The sequence below is a fragment of the Lactuca virosa genome, chromosome 8 (genome assembly GCF_052849685.1).
Source record: "Lactuca virosa cultivar CGN04683 chromosome 8, Lactuca_virosa_CGN04683_v6, whole genome shotgun sequence".
Lineage (NCBI taxonomy): Eukaryota > Viridiplantae > Streptophyta > Magnoliopsida > Asterales > Asteraceae > Lactuca > Lactuca virosa.
In genome coordinates, this window is record NC_136433.1 from 347,503,138 (window position 1) to 347,527,724 (window position 24,587).

Here is a 24,587-nt window from a genome sequence, read left to right on the forward strand (position 1 = left end):
TTCAAGTATAGCTTATGTTTAATTTCAATATCGTTATTATGAACTTATAAACAATAAATATATTATAAAATATAATATACATAGTGTTATTATAATATCTTTTAACTATTCGCGGTACGGGGAATCTGATTTGAAGGGCCGCATAGGGTTGTTGAATTTCAGAAGTGCTATAATGCCAAAATGGTCATGCCCTACGGTGTTTCATGTCTGGCCCCTGTCTGTACATAGTGGTTGAAAAGTATTGGTTAACACTTATAAAACAATATCGCTCGTAAATAGTCGTAATAAATATTAGACTAAAATCTAGTGGTAATGATACTAGGTATCGTCGAAGGAAAATAGAATTGTTAGAAGCGAAGCGTTGTCCGAGTTTGGAATCATCACTTTAACAAGTGAGTGCATAGTTACTTTCATCTTACACATACATATGAAGAATTTAATATAAATTACGTGCTATGTGTGCATATTATTTGTGTTCTTGATATCTATGTTGGATGAACGATTTATACATGTTTTAAATGATTTAAACTGTATATGTATTTTATATCTACGAATATGTTGGGTATAACATGGGTAGATGAATGATGAAGGATGAAATATGATATAGATGAATATTGGCAACTGCGCCACAAATGTTTTTGAACCACGATGTACTCTAAACATCCTAGCAACTGCATCAAAATGATAATATCGGCAACTGCGCCTAATAGAAAACATCAAAATCCTGGCAGCTGCGCCTAATAGAGAACATCATAATCCTGACAGCTGCGCCTAAATGATAATATCGGCAGCTACACCTAAATGATAATATTGGCAGCTATGCCTAATAGATAATATTGGAAGCTGGGCATAGGCAACGATGGACTTTGTGTCTATTGCTTAGGAGAATCCTTAGGAGTGAATGAGTGAATGATAGATGATTCTTAGGGTAGATCCTTAAGAAATAAAGAAGATAAAGGGGATGGGTAATTGGGTTAATTTTGTGATAATGAAACATAATAACTCTATTATAGTGGGTTAAAAATCCTATGTGTTCATCAGGTTTCCCAACCTGACCCACTCAGTTTATTTGTATCATAGGTGTCGATACGAAGCTACATTTCACTGAGAGACTAAAGGAGATGTAAATCACTAGTGTAAATGAATCTAAGGTCTGTTTATGCTTATGTTTCTGTATTGATGATGACATCCCAAAGTTTTAATATAAACAAAATACATTTCTTCATAATTGCTTTGATAATATATTTATCATGTTTTTCTGGTATCAAATTCCGCAATAGTATTCTTAAAAATGAATACTCTGATTTTCAAATAAGCATAAATAAAAATTTTTAAATGACCGTGAATTTGGGGATGTCACAGTTGAAATTTGAAGTACCTTATCATCCGGATGTTACAATTCTCCCCCACTTGATCTAGACTTCGTACTCGAAGTTTGTTGCGATGCATAACTCGGGATAATGCTCCCGCATCTCAGCCTCCGGCTCCTAGGTCCACTCGGAGCCTCTCTGATGCCGCTACTGTACGTTTACCAAAGGTATCTCCTTGTTGCGCAGGACCTTCATCTTTCTCTCTAAAATAGCATATTTAGTACGAAGGCTGAATATGGTACGGTGGCAGCATCGGAGAGGCTCCGAGTGGACCTAGGAGCCGGAGGCTGAGATGCGGGAGCATTATCCTGAGTTATTCGTCACAGCAGACTTCGAGGACGAAGTCTAGATCAATTAGGGAAGAATTGTAACATCTCGATGATAAATGTACTTCAAATTTCAACCCTTTAGTTCATTTATATTGCATTTGGTCCCAAATTTCAAGAAATGTATGCAAAAAGGGCCTTAATGGCATTTCAGTAAATTAAGGCTTTGGAGTGATCTAGGATTTACTCTTCATTTGCAACCCTTCAAAGGTATAATGCTTGAAACTTGATCTTCCAATCATGTAGATCTAGAAATGGGTGTTTTAGTGATACTTTTTGGTCCCAAATGTCTTATCTTGAGTATGACATGTTCTTGAAGGTTTGAGTTGTCCTTTCAGACCCTAGGAGGGGTCCTAAGTCATAAAAAGGAAGTCCCAATCGTTAGTTTTTCTCCATGCATCTTGTAGAAGATCTTAATGGATTGAGACCTTGAGTTAAGCACTTAATGGGCATGTAAAGTCATAAAGTTGGAAACTTTATGATTCTAGAGTGTATTTGAGCCTTAGATGTGAAATATGGACGTAAGTGCTTAAGCCATTAAGCACTTATTGAGTTTTGAAGGATGCGAGAGTACGCCCCGCGTACTCGGTGTACGCCCTGCGTACGAGGTCAACCACCCCGATGGTGGTCAAATGTGAGGGTATGGAGTACGCTCAGCGTACCTCCAGAGTACGCGCGTACTCGAACTGGGTCGGCTTGGATCGGTTGACTCGGTTGGGTTAACTCGGCTGGGTTGACTCAGGTGACTTAGTGGGTTTGACCAGTTGACTTTGACTTTGACTAAGTTTGACCTTGAGGATATTTTGGGATTTTGATGGAATTGGTCCTTGGTGGGATTAGGTGCCGGTTAGAGAGCTGAGATTCAGAGTCGGGACCTCATCAGCTTCTTGTCAGTTTGTGAGGTGAGTTTTCCTCACTATACTTTTGGGTTGAAGGCACCAAGGCCGGCCTATTGGATTGATATCCTGGTTTATCGCATGTTGGTATGCTGTAGTGATCTGTTAGATCTATATCCTGGTAGATAGAATGATGTTATGGTTAGTGATCTGTAAGATCTGTCTAATTGTCTGTCGACTGGTTATATGTATGCTTATATGTTATGTATAATTGGTTGGTTTTATGAGTGTTACATTGTAGATCCAAGATGATGTGATTAAAGTTATCCATATGATCTTTCAATTGGGTACTTTCAGAAATTCCGAGAGTGTACAACCTTTTCTTCTGATACAACATGTTCATCAGTGATTTGTTCTGGTACTTGTCACAAAGCTTATTCCAGAGCCCAGAAGCAGTTGTTTGATCCACGACCTCCCTCGGTACTTCATATGTTAAGCTCAATAGAATGGCACTATGTTCCTTCATCAGAATGTCCACCTTCTTCTCATCCGCCATGTCCTTTGGCAGTGTTGCCTCTCCTTCCAGTGCCGCTGTACACCCTTGTTGAACTAGAAGAGCCTTCATCTTCACCTTCCACAAGGTGAAGTCATTTGAACCATTAAATTTCTCCAAATCAAACTTGTGAGTCGACATCTTCAATCATAGGAATACAAACCACAGCTTTGATACCACTTCTTAGGAAGTAAAGCGGATAACTAGCAAAACTATAAGCACACAAGACACATTATTTGTGTGGTTCGGTCAAGGTGACCTACGTCCACGGGCAGGAGGGGAGTATTCTTTTATTTCAGAGCTCTCAAACAGAGGTTACAAGTACAATTACACAGAGATTCGCCTATCACTCTAGAATTCAAGATAATAAATGACGTAGCATGCATCCCTATTTATACTCAAGGAATCAGACCTAAAACCCTAATGGGCCAAGCCCATTGGCCCATAGGCCCATTAATGGAGGCAACCAATCATATTCCGCCATGCAACATCTTCTGGAACATTCTTGAGCATCATAGAGGACTTCATAGAATACTTGGCTCATCAAGGACCAAGATGGTACAACTTGCACCATGATGGTGCAACAAGTATATGGATGGTGCAACAAGCTTCAAGTATGACACAACACCATCAATATTAGAGCAATAACACCACCTTGGCGCAACAGGAACTTGCATGGCACAACAAGGCCATGCATGGCGCAAGAGCATACTCCATGGCTCAACAGGAGTACCTCATTGCACAAGAGGGATCCTCATGGCGCAAGAGGAACCCCTCATGGTGCAAGAGGGAGCATAATGGTGAAAGAAGGAATGCCATTGGAACAACAACATCCTTCTTGGCCCATTCCTTCAACATATGGCGCAACAAGGTTCCCTTGTTGCTCCATATCACTCCCAAGTGTTCCAAACCTATTCCAGGTTCTCCAAAACCCCTTCTATATGATCCGTTCATTTTGCACTTGATTCGTTCCTTTATCAGACGCTCCATTCCTTTCTCAGATGGTCTGTTCCTTTGTCAGATGCTCCATTCCTTTCTCAGATGGTTCGTTCCTTTATCACATGCTCCATGAACCCTAAGTGCTCCATCGAGTTCCAAGTGCTCCAAATACTCCATGAACATGATCCAAATGCTTGAGTCACATTTAATTGTTATAGTCCAAAAATTTTGTCCATGGATGGTCAGCATCTAAGAACCGGCGATGACCAACATATACGACTTTATTTGATACTCGGTATGAGCGAGTGTCTTTATTGCAAGTCGGACAAGCTTTGTACTCTTGTCCGCTCCAACTGGATAGACTACTACAAGCTGGAAAGTCGTTTATTGTCCGTAACAACGTCACTTTCATATTGAAGAATGTAGCTGTTACTGCGTATTTAGTATGTACCAAAACTCCTCAGCTGCTTCAACTCATCCACCAACGGCCTAAGGAACATCTCCAAGTCCTTTCCGGGTGCTTTAGGGTTGGGAATCAACAAGGTCAACAAGAAGGAGGACTCTTTCATGCATAGCCATGGTGGAAGATTGTAAGTTGTGAGTTTGACGGGCCACATGCTCTGAGGATTACACATATTACCAAACAGATTAAAACCATCAACACGAAGCCCTAAGCGTACGTTTCGGGGTTCCCTTGAGAAGTTAGGATACTTCATATCAAATTTTTGCCATGAAGTACCATCAACGAGATGAAGCATCGTGCCATCTTTGGATCGTCTGGTACTATGCCTAATCATGTCTTTAGTTTTGTGTCTTGAACAATACAAACGTTGTAGTCTGGGGGTCACATGAAAGTATCATAACACCTTATGGGCCACCTTCTTACCCTTTGTATTTTCATCAACCTACCGACTCTCATTATAATTTGGATACTTTTGCATCAACTTGTGTTCTTTCCAGAAAAGAAAGCAATCGTTTTTACATACGTGTATCGACTCATAACTCAAGCCGATCTTTTTAAGTGTCCTTTTTGCTTCATAATTTGAAGGGGGTCCTATTTCCTTGAGGAAATGTAGTTTGCAACAACTCAAGAAGCTGATCGAATGAACTATCAGACCATTTGTTGATCACCTTGATATGCATCACCTTTGCTAAAAATTCAAGGGACGAAAACGAAAATCCGTGATATAAATTAAATTGGACTTCCTCTATCAACTTTTGAAATCTATCATCGACACCGCTACCCTCTGTATCCGGGTTCTCTTCTTCACTATTGGTACCGTTTTCAAGCACACCACCCATAACATCAACAATAACATCGGCCATCTCGTTACTACGCGGTTTGTCTTTTACAGCCAGATGAACTGTATTTTCATTATGATACTTCCATATAATATAATGTTAACTAAAACCATGTTGAAGTATATGGAATTTAATTATGGCTAGTAGTATAAATTTATTGACATTACATTTGTTACGCGGGCATCTGATTTGACCTTTGTTATCGACATGTGGTTTGGACCTCTTGAGAAAAGATTCGAGTCCTTGTTGGAACATGGTTGAGTTACGGTTTTCAATAATAGTCTAGGTTTTATTAATAGACATGTTGCAACTGAAACATAAGTTAAGTTTTAGTGTTTACTCTACAATAACTAAAATTAAGATTGAATATTTATAAGAATAGAGTAACCGCTCAATCGGATAGAGTATTCACAAGGTTAGGCTTCTAAACCCACTTTTTGAATACTTTACCTCATATGTGAATGAGTATTACATGAGTGACCGTTTAAGAAAAATTCGGCAACATTTCCCCTTAGCTCTTAAGTATATATAGAAATATATACTCGAGGAGCAAAGAGAAAATAACAACTGAATCTTTCTTAAACAATCAATCATGTAATACACATTCACATCCTAAATGAGATAAAGTATTCAAAAAGCAGTCCCAAAACGGGGATAAACCGAAATTAATTTCTAAATCAATTTCAGGCGGATATTTCTAGGCTCTTGATGATTTAAAAGGAAAATAAAGGAAGACACCTAAACTAAAAAACCTACTTTTTATTATTATAGAATTGTACTTTAAATAATTAAGTTATTAGATTACAACTTAGTAGATTTACCATCTTATGTTTTTTGTTTTTGGTTTGTATTATAACATTTTATTTTAAACAATTGTAGTATATATTTTTTTATTTATATCATCATTTTTTTTCCATATTTTTATTATTTATATCAACTATCTATTACGACATTGTACCTTTTCATATTTATTTTTATTTATAGCATCTTAGTTATTTTGTTTTTTTTTTATTATAGAATTGTACTTTAAAATTCATTGTAAATTATTGTAACACTCAAAATTTTCAAACAAAATTTTCATTTTTAAGATTCCCAAAAACATAGTTTTTAACACCATCCCATGTCAAATATAATTGTCAAATACATAACATCATAAAACAAAGTCAGAGTATCCAAGAATCCACAAATATCCCAATTTGCAGACGAGTGTGTACAATCATGTCGGTGCCTTCCCGCGATCCTAAGATGTACCTGAAACACATTTACATCAACACTGTAAGCACGAAGCTTAGTGAGTTTCCCAAAATACCACATACACAAATAATTAGCCTCTCATGACTATGTCTCAATAAGGACCCTCCGGTCATGTGTCTCAGTGAAGACCCTCTGGTCTCACGTCTCGGTATGGACCCTCCGGTCATAACTCAATATACATACACAGAATGATATAACATCATAAGTCACAAAGACAGAATGCACATATATAGCAATTAAGACCCTCAGGTCAACAACACGAATAAGACCCTACGGCCACACATAAATTACCACACGGTAAGTATAGTGAGAAGGCTCACCTCACGTAGCAAAAGCAAATAAATCTCGCACCCGAACTGTCGGTCTAGACTCCGCCTAAATCTCAGAAGGGTAAAAAGACCATTTTGCCCCTCTTAGGCCAAAATTCCACAAATTGACCTAAAACTCAAAAGTCAACAAAAGTCAATCCCCAGCGAGTACGCTGGGTGTATAACTCCATACGTTAGGCGTACTGTTAACTAAGCATGCGATGAGGGTTTTCGACTCTACGATGCGCGTAGCTGGGGGTACGTACGACGTACTCCTCGGACTCACACTTCTCACTTCTCTTGGTCTTAACCCGTTACGACAAGTATTCCAACTATAGATCTGAGCTATGTAAGACCTCTTATTCCATAAAGTTGCTGACTTTGAGCCTTTGCATGGCTAGACAAGACCCAATCCCAAAACATTCTAACTTTCTCAACACAAAAGACCATACAACTCATGCATGGAGAGATTTCGACGTACAAGCACTCATTTTTATGGACTAGAACACTCTAACACACCTAAAAGGACAGAAGAATAGCTATGGAGTTCACCAAACTCACAAAGTTCCATACTTGGGACATAAAACCCTAAAAACGACCCAAAACAAGAACTAGACCAAACAATGAACAAGTTTTGAGCTTGATACCTTTGGAAGATGCACCAACTGAAGTAGAACTTATATCCAAGAGCTAGAAACACCAACTATCCTTCCTTCAAGGCTTCTTCTCCACCAAAAGCTTCACAAGAACACTCAAAAGAGCCACAAGCACTCACACAAGCTAGAGGGACGAGATTAGGGTTTTGAGCAGGTTGGAGGCTGATAATGGTGGCTGGAAATGAGGCCATTATGTTCCTTAAATAGGGGCACAAGAAAATATTAGGGTTTCTCACTGAGCCTGGTATGCCCAACGTACACTTTGGTACACCCAACATATTAGGTAGCCTCCGCGACACTGCTAAGTGCATGAATACGTTGAGCATACTCATGCGTACGCCCTGCGTACTCGAATGCCACCCTTTTCAACATAAGGACCAATCTTAACATATATATAAAAGGTTAAGGTCTGAGAAATTATACCTCCTTTTGGGGATGTTACAATTATAACATCCAACTTTTGTTTGTTTTTTCAATTACAACATTCTACTTTGTACTTTTAAAGAATTATAAATTATTGCATCCTACTTTTCAATTATAATTTAATTAATTTATTAAATTATAAAATTGTAAATTATAGCATCTAAGTCATAACAATGATAACATATATTATACACACATATACATACAATATACATACACATATTCTACATTTCAGATATATTTTTCCACATATAGTATCCTACTTTGCACTTAAAATTTGTCACACCCCCGAACCAGACGGTAGAAACGTCTGGGGCTCGTGTGACTGACAATTGAATTATCATCACAATGAATATACATGAAACATAGCACATTCATCACCAACATTACATATAACAACCACCATTGTTCACATCAAGTACATTGTTATAAATTACATAAGTTCAAAGTATTAATAGTACGCTGAGTGATGTTACACAAAATAAATCCATACATACTTGAAGATCTTCCTGCTTAACGATTACCTGAGAATACAAGTTATTTTGAAAACGGTCAACATATATAATGTTGGTGAGTTCATAAGTATGTTTGGATAAAAGTCTTTGTATCTTTTGTAAAACCCAGAAAATCCGATATTTTATGTAAAGTGTCTGAAAATGATGTAAAAATCAGGTATATATGCATGTGTGAATTTCATAGTAGTAACATATATGAATATAGTTTAGCTTTCTTTGTAATGTAAGTAAGTGATAATTGAATATGAATATTTCCCCAAAAAATCCGATATTTTCTGATTTATAATAATGTCGAGCTTCTTGTATCGTTAAATAAGTTGTTTTGTATTGACACAATCGAAGGGTTAATCTTCGAAGTGTTAAATTTGGTGTTGGATCTCTATATGAGTCGTTATAACCATACATGATAATGACTAGGTTGCCTGTCTTGGCATTTTTCAAATGCCGGTATTTGCTCAAGGTTTTGTCGCCCTAGACTGGCCTAGTCTAGCTGTAGCGAACAACTAAGGCGTGGGGGGTCACCCCGTATAGATCATTACACAAACTTCCGCTCTCCCTCCAGGAAACTCTGGTTATAACTACAGGCTACGATTGTACACTCAAAGGTGCCAACTGACACGTCTCACTAGATTCTCAACATTTTGTACTATGTTTAATGTTTACGTGTACGTTGTATGTTTTCAAATCCAAAGGTACATATATAAGTATACGAAGTTCAATAATTATGTAAAGGTATAGTTACGATCTACTAAGCATGTGGATTTTTGTCCAAGCCCAATTAGCATGTAAATGGACCACAAAGGCCCAATAACATGTAAAAGGGTAATTTGGGCCCAATAGGCATGTAAGTGGACCACCAAGGCCCAACAAACATGTGACCCATAGCTCAGGCTCAAATTAACATGTAAATGGGTCGCAAGGCCCAATAAACATTTCATGGAAATTATTGGGCTCAATATACACTTGAATGGTCCCTTAAGGCCCATTGGCCATGTAACGTGAATATTAGGCCCAATAAAATTGTTATCAATGTATTTTGTCCATTTGTTATTATTTCGTTGATTGTTTTAGTTCGAGGTTTACCGGATTGAATACAAAAAGTCCTCTTTTGTAAAAACGACGTTCTTGGCCAATAAGCCTCAAAATTTAAGTTAAGACCCAAAGTTTTGTAAAAATAACACTTTAGTCCATAATTTATATAAATTTGTAATTTCGTCCCAAATGTTTAGAAATTCACGGATTTATTCCAAAAATTTATATTTTGACATTTATGGCCCAGTTTTGCAGAAAATTACATTTTCAGCTTTTTGTTTGTAAAATTGACACTTTCGGCCCAATTTTGATAAAACTTACATTTTTGGTCCAATTTAGAAATAAATGTTATTTTCACCCCTAAATTTGGTTTATTTACATTTATGACTCAAACTTTGGTCAATTAACATTTTTAATCCCAAAACTTCCATTGTTCACAATTTTGGGCCCAAAACCGTGAGGCCCAAATATTTGGCCCATTAAGCTAAAATTTACATTTTTGGCCATTTGGAAAGCATGTTTATCATAAAAATCCATTGTTATACAAGTAGGACCTGTTTGGTCCTTTTAAAAACCGTAAATGTCACTTTTTGCCCTTATCTTTTGTTTTCTTGACGATTTTGACCCTTAACAAGGTTTTTGCTCTAAATTTTTATATCTTAAACATACAAACACTTTTAACTTAATAATATAATGTATAAAGTGTCTTAGTTCATGGATCTTTACTCAATGTTACTTAAGATGTCGAGATTTGTTAAGATCTAACACATTTTTACAAAATAAACTAAGAAATCACACAAGACATGCATATAACACATAGATCTACACATTTTACTTGCATTCTCCCCCAAAAATCATATAAAAACCAAAAACAAGGGGGTATGAACTCACCTTTGCTTTGATGTTTCGGTTTTGAAGAAGAGATGAAGAGTTTTTGGTCCTAGCAACACCTTGAAGTAGTTTGTGAGCTTATGAAGTTTCTAAGGTGTGATCATGGAATAAAGCTATGTAAGAAGGAGTTTTTCATGTTAAAATGAAAGGAGATGTTTGTGTTTGATAATAACTTACCAAAGATTGGAAATACTTGATGAAGATCCTTAGAATTCTAGCAAAATTTCGAGATCTTGGAGGAAGAAGGATAATCTTTGAGAGTGTTTGGAGAGTGTCTGAAAATAAAGTATGTGTATGTATGTGGTCTTTGTTCTCGGCCGATGTAATAAGAAGAGAGAGAGAGTGAGATGAGTTTGCATGGATATATGAGAAACAATTGACTTGTTACATGGTGAATAATATGGAGGTGGCACCACCAAAGTCAACCCCTATTTCATTTCTTTTTTTTTTACTCATGGGCCAAGAATTACATTAAGAAGGAGAAGATGAATCATTTTGGCCCAATCTTGATCCTTACTCGAAATCATGAGGCCCTTAGAGAAGTTTTCGGCCCATTTGGGCCTTTAGGGTAGTTCACGACCCAAAATGGCATAAAAGAATGGATTTATGGCTTACTAGGTTTAATTGGATTAGCTATGGCCCAATAAGGCCCATTAGGGTTAGAATGAATCATTCTAGGCCCAAATGGTCCAAAATTTTATAGATTTGCGAATTGGGTCCATTTAGAATCCAAATAGGGTTTCCAAGCCCAAAATAGTTGAATTTAATACTTATTGGTCCATTAGGCCCAATAAGGAAATCCTAGTCCAATATGGACTTAAACAGGGATTCCTAGAGTTTTCAGACTCTTTGTTGAACATGAAAGGTGAATTTAAATAAGCACTGAGTGATATTTACCTAGAGTATATGTTTTACAATGGTTGAATGATTACACAATAATAGAATTTCCTAGCTAAAATGCTAGTTGTGACATCATCCCCCCGTTAGAGGGAATTTCGTCCCGAAATTCTTTTGAGAAATAGGTTTGTGAAGGAAAGAATAAGTGAGGGTACTTTTGCTTCATTTGGTCTTCACATTCCCATGTGAATTCCGGTCCACGTTTAGTGCTCCATCGAACCTTCACAATCGGTATGCGACTTTGCTTTGTACGCTTCACCTCCATATCCATAATCTCGACGGGTTCTTCGACGAACAGGAGATTCTCGTTTATCTCAATCTATTCCAAAGGAACGACAAGAGTTTCATCTGATAGACACTTTTTTAGATTTGAGACGTGGAACACTGGGTGTACGTTGCTGAGCTCGGCAGGTAGCTGTAGCTTGTAAGCCACTGGACCAATTCGGGCAAGGATCTCGAACGGTCCAATGTATCGCGGGTTCAGTTTTCCTCGTTTCCTAAAGGGAATCATTCCCTTCCAAGGAGATACCTTTAACAACACGCGATCCCCGACTTGAAATTCTAATGGCTTTCGCCGCTTGTCAGCATAGCTCTTCTGTCGGTCTCGCGATGCTTGAAGTCGAGCTTTGATTTGGACTCTCTTTTCAGTCGTTTCGCGGATGATTTCGGGTCCTGTAAGAGCACTGGCCGGCGATTTCCCTTTTGCTATTTGAGTGTCACCCACCTCGGCCCAGCATAGGGGCGATCTGCATTTACGACCATAAAGAGCCTCGAAGGGAGCAATCTTGATGCTCGTGTGGTAACTGTTGTTATAAGAAAATTCGATCAGAGGCAAGTGGGCATCCCATGACTTGCCGAAGTCAATCACGCAAGGTCTGAGCATATCTTCGAGTGTCTGGATGGTACGCCCACTCTGACTATCCGTCTGTGGGTGGTAGGCAGTGCTCATATCTAGTTATGTTCCCATTGCCTTCTGAAGAGATTGCCAGAATCTTGAAGTGAATCTGATATCTCGATCCGAGATAATAGATATTGGCACTCCATGGAGTCTCACAATCTCCTTGAGGTAGATTCGAGTCAGCTTTTCCATCTTGTAGGACTCTTTTATTGGCAGTAAATGAGCGGATTTTGTTAATCTATCGATAATTACCCAGATAGCATCCAATCCGTCTGCTCTCTTTGGCAATTTGGTCACGAAGTCCATAGTAATCCTTTCCCATTTCCACTCGGGTATCACTGGTTGTTGCAATAGTCCCGAGGGCTTTTGGTATTCCACTTTCACTTCGGCGCAAGTAAGACACTTGCCCACGAAAGGAGCTATCTCTGCCTTAATATTAGGCCACCAATATTGCTGCTTGATATCCAAATACATTTTATCTGACCCCGGATGAATAGAATATCACGTCTTGTGGGCTTTATGCATGACTATCTCTCTGAATCCCCCAATTTTGGGAACCCAGATTCTATTCATGAAGTAGTGAGTTCCGTCATCTTTAACTTCGAGCTCCTTCTCCATCCCACGTAGTGATTCACTAGCGACATTCTCCGGCTTCAATGTGTTCACTTGGGCTTCCTTGATTTGTGAGGCTAGATAAGATTGGATGGTGATTGAAAGAATCTTCGCACGACGACTTGAATACTCCTTTCGGCTCAGGGCATCGGCTACCACGTTAGCCTTGCCTGGATAGTATTTGATCTCACACTCATAATCATTTAACAGCTCAACCCATCTTCGCTGCCTCATATTTAGTTCCTTTTGATTTAGAATGTGCTGGAGGCTCTTGTGGTCTGTAAAGTTGGTGCACTTGGTACCATATAGGTAGTGCCTCTAAATTTTCAAGGCGAAGACCACCGCCCCCAGTTCGAGATCATGCGTGGTATAATTTACTTCATGAGTTTTCAGTTGTCTGGATGCATAAGCAATTACCTTCTCTCGTTGCATAAGGACACAACCTAAACCTTGATTCGAAGCATCACAGTAAACTATGAAGTCTTCGGTTCCCTCCGGTAAGGATAGCACTAGAGCACTACAGAGGGCTTGCTTCAAGGTTTGGAAGGCAAGCTCTTGCTTCTCGGTCCAGTTGAAGGGTACGCCTTTTTGTGTCAATGTGGTGAGGGGTTTGGCTATCTTGGAAAAGTTCTGAATGAATCTTCGGTAGTAACCTGCAAGACCCAAGAATTGGTGAATTTCTGTTGGCGTTGACGGAATTGCCCAGTTTTCGATTGCTTTGATCTTGGAGGGGTCCACATGTATTCCTTCCTGACTGACTACATGGCCCAGAAAGTTCACACTGTGGAGCCAGAACTCACACTTGGAGAGTTTCGCATACAACCTTTCAGCCCGCAGAGTTTCTAAAATGTGTCGGAGGTGTTGGCTATGATCTTCTTCGCTTCTAGAGTACACGAGAATATCATCGATGAAAACGATTACGAATTTGTCAAGGAATGGGCGGCAGACTCGATTCATGAGGTCCATAAATGCAGCGGGGGTATTTGTTAGACCGAAGGGCATTACGATGAATTCGTAATGACCGTAACGAGTTCGGAAAGCAGTCTTAGGAATGTCCTCATCTCGGACTTTGAGTTGATGATAACCGGATCTCAGATCTATCTTTGAAAAGTAACTAGCTCCTTGAAGCTGGTCAAATAGATCATCGATTCGTGGAAGTGGATACCGGTTTTTGATAGTGAGTTTATTTAATTCCTAATAGTCGATGCACATCCTGAAGGATCCGTATTTCTTTTTAACGAAAAGAACTAGAGCTCCCCATGGTGAGAGGCTGGGTCGGATGAATCCTTTATTCAGGAGTTCGCCTAGTTGGCTTGATAATTCTTGCATTTCAGCAGGGGCCAACCTATAGGGTGATTTGGCGATTGGAGTGGCTCCAAGCACTAGGTCGATTCAGATTCGATTTGTCGTTCTGGGGGTATTCCCGGAAGATCTTCTGGAAACACATCCGGGAAGTCACACGCCACTGGGATGTTGTGAATGCTCGCTTCCTCTTTGGTTTTATCCACCACATGAGCAAGGAATGCGTAGTTCTTCTTTTGTAGACACTTTTGTGCCTTGATACAGGAGATAAGGCGAAGGTTTGCACCGAGTTTATCTCCGTAGATTATTAGGGTTTCGTGTTTAGGAAGATGAAGGCGAACAACCTTCTCGTGACACATAATATCGACATGATGGGGGCTTAACCAATCCATGCTGATGATCAAATCAAAACTCCTAATATTTACTGGCATCAAATTTATTTGGAAAGAGTGGTTGTTTAGTGTTAACGTACATCTATATAGATATCTTTGGTTGTTTCCGTTTTCCCATTAGCCATTTCCATCGTAAAGGCTTCGTTGAGCTTCTGGGGTTGTTGATTTAGCAAGTATTTGAATTTATTACTAACGAAACTTCATTCTGCCCCACTATCAAATAAGATGCATGCATACGAGTTGTTAAGTAGGAACGTACCGGTGACAACTGCTAGGTCTTGCACTGCTTCACCCTGACCCATTGTCAGCACTCTCCGTGCTGCTCCTGCCCCTTGATTGTTTGCGTTGGGGCAGTTTCGCCTGAAATGCCCGGTTTTCCCACATCCGGAACAGGTATAACTGGCTCCAGCATTGGTGTTGTTGTTATTGTTGTTGTTGCTGTTGTTGTTTGTCATCTGGGTCTGTTGAAGCTGAGCCCTACAATACTTTGCTGTATGGCCCTTCCGGGTGCACCTTGTGCAATTCATCTCTCTGCACTCCCCGTGATGGTGGAAGTTACATTTGTTACACTTGGGGAGATTTCCTGAATACTGCTTTGGAGCATTTGGCGTGGATGAGGCTGGAGCATGTGGTGTGGTGGTAGCTTGAGTTGCAGCATGGACAGTCACAGTTTGTTGCTTCTTAGATGATTCCGAGTTTTGCTTTCCCTTTCGCTTGTTGTTTTTCCCCTTCTTGTTCTCACCTTCTTTCTTGACCTCCACTTCTGCTGTTTTGGCACCCTTTTTGTTGCCATGATCATACAATTTCTTGGCCAGTCTCTTGGCGCTATCAAACGTCTCAGGGTTTGCCGCAATGACATTCCCTTGGATAGGTGCAGTCAATCCCCAGATAAACCTCTCAATCTTTTTCCCTTCCGAGGTAATCATTCCGGGACACAGAAGAGATAGCTCACTAAACCTGGATATGTATGCGTCGATATCGGAGTTTTGAACCGTGAGGTTCCACAACTCTTGTTCCATCTTCTGGATTTCGCCTCTAGGACAGTATTCAACCAGCATCATTTCCTTAAGCTCTTCCCAGGGCATCGTGTTTTCCATCGGGAGTGTCATGGCCTCTATGTGACCATTCCATCAGGAGAGGGCTTGATCAATGAAGGTGCAGACTGCGAACTTGACCTTACACTCATCCGCACACCCGCAGATTTCAAAAACAGATTCTACTTTCTCAATCCATCGCTTCAGGGCTATTACGCCTCCTGTCCCATTAAAGGTTCGAGGTTTGGCGTTGGTGAAGTCCTTGTAGGTGCATGTTCGGGTGGCTCTGTGGTTCGTTCCTTGATTTGTGCTTCCGGCTCCCTGCCTGTTGCATTCTCCGTTGTTTCCATTGTGAATCTGCGCAAGTGCTGCAGTGACCGCAGCGGATACTGCTGCCTGGAATGCAACCGAGTTTATCTCAGGTGGGGTCGGTGTTGCGTTGTTTCCACGGTTGGGTCTTTGAGGCATCTTTCTGTCATGGAACGGAAAGATGTTGAGTGCCTATTGTTTTGCGAGTTTGGAATCCCATAGACCAGGTGTATAGTGTGTGTATTTAAGTAATTTCATGCATTAACATAAAACAAGGAAATAAAACACATAGCAGATAACAACGTCATGATAAAACATAAAGCATTTTCATTAATACTAATAGTTTTGATACATGAAAATTTGCCTGAAGGCATACAGTACATGGGGGAAATATAAAATCCGGCAGCATGACGACCCTATGAGTAGTGTGGTCACTTAAACATAGATTCGATAGTACATAGCATAGTACACCTAAGAGAAACCTAATACTAATAAGATATACTACTGATCCCGATCATGCTGAGAAGTGCCTAATGGTAGTAGCGAAATCATATCCCAAAATGTTGTACCAACAACTGAGCCATCTCGGTCATTTCTCCGATGACCTCATCCCTTTCCTGCTCAGCTTGCACGGCTCGTGCCTCCATAGCGAATAGCTATTGCCGAAGTGTGGCAACCTCTACTTCCAGAGAACGATCCTCACCAACGGGATCCTCTGGTGGAGCAGGGTGGTCCTGGTGTGCCTCAACGGTAGGTGGTTCGACGGGGGCTTCATTTGTGTCTCTATCCTCCTCCATGTCTTCGTCAGTCCCATCATACTCATAGTCTGTATCAGTGTAATCGTCGGGCCCAATGCCAGGGGCTCCCCCCTTGTTCTTCTTCGGGTTCTTCCTCCAGCATCCCCTGATCCACTAGGGCTTGATAAAAATGTACTCCTTGATGATCATCATCCATGCCGACTGCATGGGGGCGTAGGAATAGGTCATGTTTTGATTATCCCTATATTATATTTTTAGTTATTTAAGTTTTGGGTTCCCTAGAGTTATTGGAGAGTGAGGTAGGCTTTTTGATTCATTTCCCGCTATGATTACTCCCGAACACATGTTGATCATATTCTGAATAAATATAGTTGCTCAGGCTATATTCATCCCTAATATGACTACATAACTGCCCAGGTTTAATCATAGTGTTCAATTTCCTCCAGAAGCTTTTATTAGATATTGTTAGGTTATTATCCTAATATGCGCACATAAGTGTGAAATTTTTGTTTTGTTCAGAGTTATTTAGTCCCATTGTGTTTATAGTTGCATATCATGTATGGTTAGATATGCTAGTTCACTATAAACATTGCTCTGATACCAACCTGTCACACCCCCGAACCAGACGGCGGAAACGTCCGCGGGCTCGTGTGACTGACAATTGAATTATCATCACAATGAATATGTATGAAACATAACACATTCATCACCAACATTACATATAACAACCATCATTGTTCACATCAAGTACATTGTTATAAATTACATAAGTTCAAAGTATTAATAGTACGCTGAGTGATGTTACACAAAATAAATTCATACATACTTGAAAATCTTCCTGCTTAACGAATACCTGAGAATACAAGTTATTTTGAAAACGGTCAACATATATAATGTTGGTGAGTTCATAAGTATGTTTGGATAAAAGTCTTTGTATCTTTTGCAAAACCCAGAAAATGATGTGAAAATCAAGTATATATGCATGTGTGAATTTCATAGTAGTAACATATATGAATGTAGTTTAGATTTCTTTGTAATGTAAGTAAGTGATAATTGAATATTAATATTTCCCCAGAAAATCCGATATTTTCTGATTTATAATAATGTCGAGGTTCTTGTATCGTTAAATAAGTTGTTTTGTATTGACACAATCGAAGGGTTAATCTCCGAAGTGTTAAATTTGGTGTTGGATCTCTATATGAGCCGTTATAACCATACATGATAATGACTAGGTTGCCTGTCTTGGCATTTTTTCAAATGCCAGTATTTGCTCAAGGTTTTGTCACCCTAAACTGGCATAGTCTAGCTGTAGCGAACAACTAAGGCGTGGGGGGTCACCCCGTATAGATCTATACACAAACTCCCGCTCTCCCTCCAGGAAACTCTGGTTATAACTACAGGCTACGATTGTACACTCAAAGGTGCCAACCGACACGTCTCACTAGATTCTCAACCTTTTGTACTATGTTTAATGTTTACGTGTATGTTGTATGTTTTCAAATCCAAAGGTACATATATATAAGTATACGAAGTTCAATAATTATGTAAAGGTATAGTTACGATCTACTAAGCATGTGGATTTTGGTCGAAGCCCAATTAGCATGTAAATGGACCACAAAGGCCCAATAACATGTAAAAGGGTAATTTGGGCCCAATAGGCATGTAAGTGGACCACCAAGGCCCAACAAACATGTGACCCATAGCTCAAGCTCAAATTAACATGTAAATGGGTCGCAAGTCCCAATAAACATGTCATGGAAAATATTGGGCTCAATATACACTTGAATGGGCCCTTAAGGCCCATTGGTCATGTAACGTGAATATTAGGCCAAATAACACTATTATCGATGTATTTTGTCCATTTGTTATTATTTCGTTGATTGTTTTAGTTCGAGGTTTACCGGATTGAATATACAAAGTCCTCTTTTGTAAAAACGACGTTCTTGGCCAATAAGCCTCAAATTTTCAATTAAGGCCCAAAGTTTTGTAAAAATAACACTTTAGTCCATAATTTATAAAAATTTGTAATTTCGTCCCAAATGTTTAGAAATTCACGGATTTAATGCAAAAATTTATATTTTGACATTTATGGCCCAGTTTTGCAGAAAATTACATTTTCAGCCCTTTGTTTGTAAAATTGACACTTTCGGCCCAATTTTGATAAAAGTTACATTTTTGGTCCAATTTAGAAATAAATGTTATTTTCACCCCTAAATTTGGTTTATTTACATTTATGACTTAAACTTTGGTCAATTAACATTTTTAATCCCAAAACTTCCATTTTTCGCAATTTTGGGCCCAAAACCGCGAGGCCCAAATATTTGGCCCATTAAGCTAAAATTTACATTTTTGGCCCTGCGGAAAGCATGTTTATCATAAAAATCCATTTTTATACAAGTAGGACCTGTTTGGTCCTTTAAAAACCGTAAATGTCACTTTTTGCCCTTATCTTTTGTTTTCTTGACGATTTTGACCCTTAACAAGGTTTTTGCTCTAAATTTTTATGTCTTAAACATACAAACACTTTTAACTTGATAATATAATGTATAAAGTGTCTTAGTTCATGGATCTTTACTCAATGTTACTTAAGATGTCGAGATTTGTTAAGATCTAACACATTTTTACAAAATAAACTAAGAAATCACACAAGACATGCATATAACACATAGATCTACGCATTTTACTTGCATTCTCCCCCAAAAATCATATAAAAACCGAAAACAAGGGGGTATGAACTAACCTTTGCTTTGATGTTTCGGTTTTGAAGAAGAGATGAAGAGATTTTTGGTCCTAGCAACACCTTGAAGTAGTTTTCAAGCTTATGAAGTTTCTAAGGTATGATCATGGAATAAAGCTATGTAAGAAGGAGTTTTTCATGTTAAAATGAAAGGAGATGTTTGTGTTTGATAATAACTTACCAAATATTGGAAATACTTGATGAAGATCCTTAGAATTCTAGCAAAATTTCGAGATCTTAGAGGAAGAAGGATGATCTTTGAGAGTGTTTGAAAATGAAGTATGTGTGTGTGTGTGGTCTTTGCTCTCGGCCGATGTAATAAGAGGAGAAAGAGTGAGATGAGTTTGCATGGATATATGAGAAACAATTGCCTTGTTACATGGTGAATAATATGGATGTGGCACCACCAAAGTCAACCCCTATTTCATTTCTTTTTTTTACTCATGGGCCGAGAATTACATTAAGAAGGAGAAGATGAATCATTTTGGCCCAATCTTGATCCTTACTCGAAATCATGAGGCCCTTAGAGAAGTTTTTGGCCCTTTGGGCCTTTAGGGTAGTTCACGGCCCAAAATGGCATAAAAGAATGGTTTATAGCTTACTAGGTTTAATTGAATTAGCTATGGCCCAATAAGGCCCATAGGGTTAGAATGAATCATTCTAGGCCCAAATGGTCCAAAATGTTATAGATTTGTGAATTGGGTCCATTTAGAATCCAAATAGGGTTTCCAAGCCCAAAATAGTTGAATTTAATACTTATTGGTCCATTAGGCCCAATAAGGAAATCCTAGTCCAATATGGACTTAAACATGGATTCGTAGGGTTTTCAGACTCTTTGTTGAACATGAAAGGTGAATTTAAATGAACACTGAATGATATTTACCTAGAGTATATGTTTTACAATGGTTGAATGATTACACAATAATAGAATTTCCTAGCTAAAATGCTAGTTGTGACAAATTTTTCCATGTAAATAAGTTGATGTACATTATATTTTATATCCTATAATAAAACTAATTATTTTCTTATAATTAGTTTGTAAATCATTGAACCTCAAAATCAAATTTATAATTTGTAATTATTACTTACAAAAATTTATAATTACCACAAGAATATGAGTTGCTGGATGTACATACATTTTTACATACACATTCAACAATACACACATTTTTACATACACATTCAATAGTTTCATATATACATTCAAAAGTACATAGATTTTACATATACATTCAACAATACATACAATGATTAACACATCCACATACATACAATACACATTCAGAAGTGAAAACGAAAACTGACCTGTGCTTGCCCGAAAAACGTAGCTGCAGTCGTTGGTGATGTGGTATCCTTATCGGAGACAATTACCTTAAAAACAGAAAAAATAAAAATTAACAATTGATCGGTGAAATGTTGGTCAGAAAAGAAGAGAAAGAGAAACGAGAAGAAAAAACGAACGTGGCCGGCGGTAGTAGGTCGTAACCGAATGCGACAGTCGGCAAGCGGAGGTGGCAGTCGGCGAGGGAGGTTAATCGGTGGTGGTTTAACGATCTAAGAATGGGTGGAGAGCAGTGGCGTCGGTGGACGTTGTAGTGATGTCGTAAATCGTCGCCGAAGAAAAATGGGAGAGTTTTGGCAGTGGGTACACGTCGTCAGGGACGAGAAGGCGGAACAAAAGAGGTAAACCTTTAGCGGTGTCGCCTTTAGCGGCGACACTAGGGCAATAGCGACGACCATTTGGAGGGAAATAAACGCGCTTTTTTCTGTCACTCTAATCTGTTGGATCCAAAAAAAATGTAGGGCCAAGATTTCCTCTGGCGAGGTTCACGTGGATCGACCTTAGTAGTGACGACAAGACGTCGCAATTGCCGTCATCCCTATTACTTATTTCGTGGTTAAACCCTAACCGATGGATCATTCTCCAATGATGCAGTCACAATCCAATTTTCTTGTGGAACACGTGGATCGCCGTTGGAAAGACATTAGTGATGACACCTTCTGCGACATCGGTGACCTTTAGCGATGACAAAAGGCACGTTTGCCCGATGTCGTCGCTAAAAGGGTCCGACGTTGCTAAAAGTGTCGTCCATATTGACATTATTTCTTGTTTTGCTACTTGTACCCACCTCCCTCATAATATGTGTTTCTTCATTGCAAGTGAATCTGACCCGTGAGCCCGAATCTGGCCCGCGAACTCGTATAAATAAACAGGTTGATGGGCCGTATTCGGATTGATGTTCCAAACCTGCCAACCCGTGCCAACCCGTGCCAACCCGAGACTTGTATTAAATGCGTCGTATTCGGGTAGATGTATTTTGACCCGTCAACTCGAACCCGACATGATTGTTGCCCCTAAGTAACACGCATGCAAAGAGAGAGAAGTGGGGACTACTTTTTGTCTTACTTACTTTTTTTTTAATTCTAATCATATAAGAGAAAAAAATATTAGTAATTTTAAAGGTATTCATGTTAATCATCGTGAAAACTTTAGAATCCATAAGATCATACTTGTTCAAAATTTCTTATAAGAAAATATAGAAGTACTTTTCAAACAATATTAATCATCGTAAAACTTTTAAAATTGATAAGATCATACGTGTTCAAAATTTCTTATAAGAACTTATACCGGTACTTTTTGCCAATTGGAAATGACATTTATGTAACTTTGTCTAATTACAATAACAGAACTTTTAACAACAAATTACTTAATTATTATATCTTTAACAATATAAACACATTATATCAGTTTTGTTACAATTTATTTTCTTATCGTAATTACTGAAAATGAAACGTGTAAACATCCCCTTGGAATGTTATAATATAATGTTAATGAAATTGCTTATCAGCTTTCAAAGATTGAACGTTTTTCACCTTTGCAACTCCACGTCGTTGGATCACTTTTTAAATCGAAATCTCCGATTCACCATCGACCCAGTGGCTCGCCGCAGATCCTCAACCCCTACCTTTGAACACGTATAAACGAACCTCTCCATTATGCTTCGATCACCGGTGACCAGATTAGCCATGCTCCACCACCTACACTCACCATCGTCACCGGAAAGTTCACATACTATCACCTCTCCGGCTCGCATCGGTTTATAGATGTAAGCTACATTTCCCGCCATACGAACTTCGATCGACAAAATTTGCAAGTCATCACCCTTTAACTTCTCAACAAGAGCCGCCGGCATCTCTGCAATTTCATGGTACTCAAATGATTCGCAATTCACTTCCCACAGCTTAATGCCGATGGGATCGTCGAAATCAACTAACAACCCGATCAGAATCAATTTCTCGTCGGAGAATCCGATACTGAAATGAGAAACGAGGTGATCAGGACGTAAAACAAAAGGACCATACCAGGTGTTTGTCAATGGATCGAAGGTATGTAATACGCCGGAGCTTTTCTCCATAACAAAAAGACGACGTTCGTCGGAGGCGATTGAAGTCCACATTGATGACGAAGACTCTTCGAAAAACTCCGGCATAGGTTCCGGGTTGGTCCAAATTTGTGACTCAAGGTCGTAGATCTCGACGGCAAGTGGGTCATCCTCGAAATCGGAAACACCGCCGGCAACGATGACGTGTTTGCCAACGACGCCAACAATAGGATCTATCCGCATTAGGCGTGGAGGCGTCACATTGTGCCACGTTAGATGGAGCGCATCAAACGAAAATGAGAACTTAGAAGGAGACAACATATAGAGAAGATTCGACTGTGATGATCGGAGAGCGGAGACATAATCAATCGGCGGCTGTTGAATCTCGATCCACATGCGTGACACCGGATCATAGGCCTCCGTCGTCGTCAGATACGGCGACCTTGAGCGCTGAGTATGCAGAATAAACCATGGTTGGGGTTTCTTGGACTTGAGAGTGGATGCGACCGCTTTATTCCAGACTTTGCATACGATGGACGCCGGAACTAAGTGGACGAATGGCAGGTGGGAGAGAACAGCTTCCAGTACGTCACCGTGAATGGGTGCCCCTACGGCGTCGCTCTGGGATTGGTCGCCGGACGGCAGCATTTTGTAAATGGTGTGTAGGAGTCTCAGTTGATTGGAAAAAAAATGATGGTTTTCTAGAAAACGTAAAGAATTTAAGCCAACAAAAATCACCCATGGGACATTATTTCTTTCCTGCTTTTACCAAATACTTTGGTATAAACATTGTATGCGTACATATTGCGTCTTTTTACATTCATCAATTAAATTTTTTGTTTTCTAAAATGGGCATGACTTTTAACAAGCTCAGGGCATGAATCTTTCATAGAAATTTTTTTATGTACATGAAACCGTATGCTTTTCTAAATATATTTTTTTAATCTAATGAAATGTAGATTTTTTATAAGTGCGGATTTCTATCTAATATTTATGATATAATTTGAAAAATAAAACTTTATTTATAAACCAAATTGAATAAACCGTTGGTTGTTTTCTCGAACACCATACCGCTGCTCCTCCACACATCATAAGCGTGTAGCACGAGATGCTCTTGCTATCCTCCATGAGTCCATGTCCCCCAACATAGTTATTGTTTGTATAGCCCACGGTTTGTATAGTTCATGTCCCTCGTTTTTTTGTAAAACACTCCACGGTCTTTTGCCCCTATCAATTTTCAAATATCTAAGGACTTTATTTGATGCAGCAAAATGTTGGATAACATTTGCCATGAAACGAATTAGACTTGTAACAAACATGAGGTCAAGTTGCCCAAGTTGAGTGGCAATGAGGTACATGACACTCCCTACCATTTTGCTTGAACAAAGCAACATCTATCGTTAGATTTTAGGTTAAATTCTCAATGAAAATACTTGGATAATTCAAGGATTGTATATACTTGGATAATTGATGGATTGTATATACAAAGTATTTTTCAAAATTTGTCAATTCAACCTTATTATTTGGGGTATCACCAAATCCAATTTGTAATAATTCAAGAAAATTGATTTGGAATTACAGGTCTATTCCAACTCCTAAATACAAAAATACATTGTTTTGTATTGTGTTTGATAGAGACATTATTGGAGAGGGAAGAAGCAGATTTGTGATCTATCTTTCTTCTTCAACCATTCAAATCTTCTAAATATATGTAAAAGAACAGTTTTAATAGAAACGACACTCCTTTTGCAACAAATGCAAACCTTGGGTTTTATATAGGAAAAAATCGTTTATGCCCTTTTTCTGTATATGGAATAATTCGGTTGGGACCCCACCATGGTCTCATCCATATGGTCCCCG

The 24,587-nt window shown here is 38.9% G+C and overlaps 1 long non-coding RNA gene and 1 pseudogene across 1 annotated transcript; both read right to left on the bottom strand.

Annotated features, from left to right (window-relative positions):
- Positions 1–20,511: 20,511 nt before the first annotated feature.
- LOC145134922 (uncharacterized) lies at positions 20,512–21,835 on the bottom strand. Its single transcript, XR_013719423.1, has 2 exons — positions 20,806–21,835; positions 20,512–20,715 (listed from the first exon to the last, which is right to left on the bottom strand). It is a non-coding gene; the product is annotated as an uncharacterized LOC145134922 (long non-coding RNA).
- Positions 21,836–22,139: 304 nt separating this feature from the next.
- LOC145133917 (F-box/kelch-repeat protein At1g23390 pseudogene) lies at positions 22,140–23,397 on the bottom strand (annotated as a pseudogene).
- Between the last annotated feature and the right edge of the window lie 1,190 nt (positions 23,398–24,587).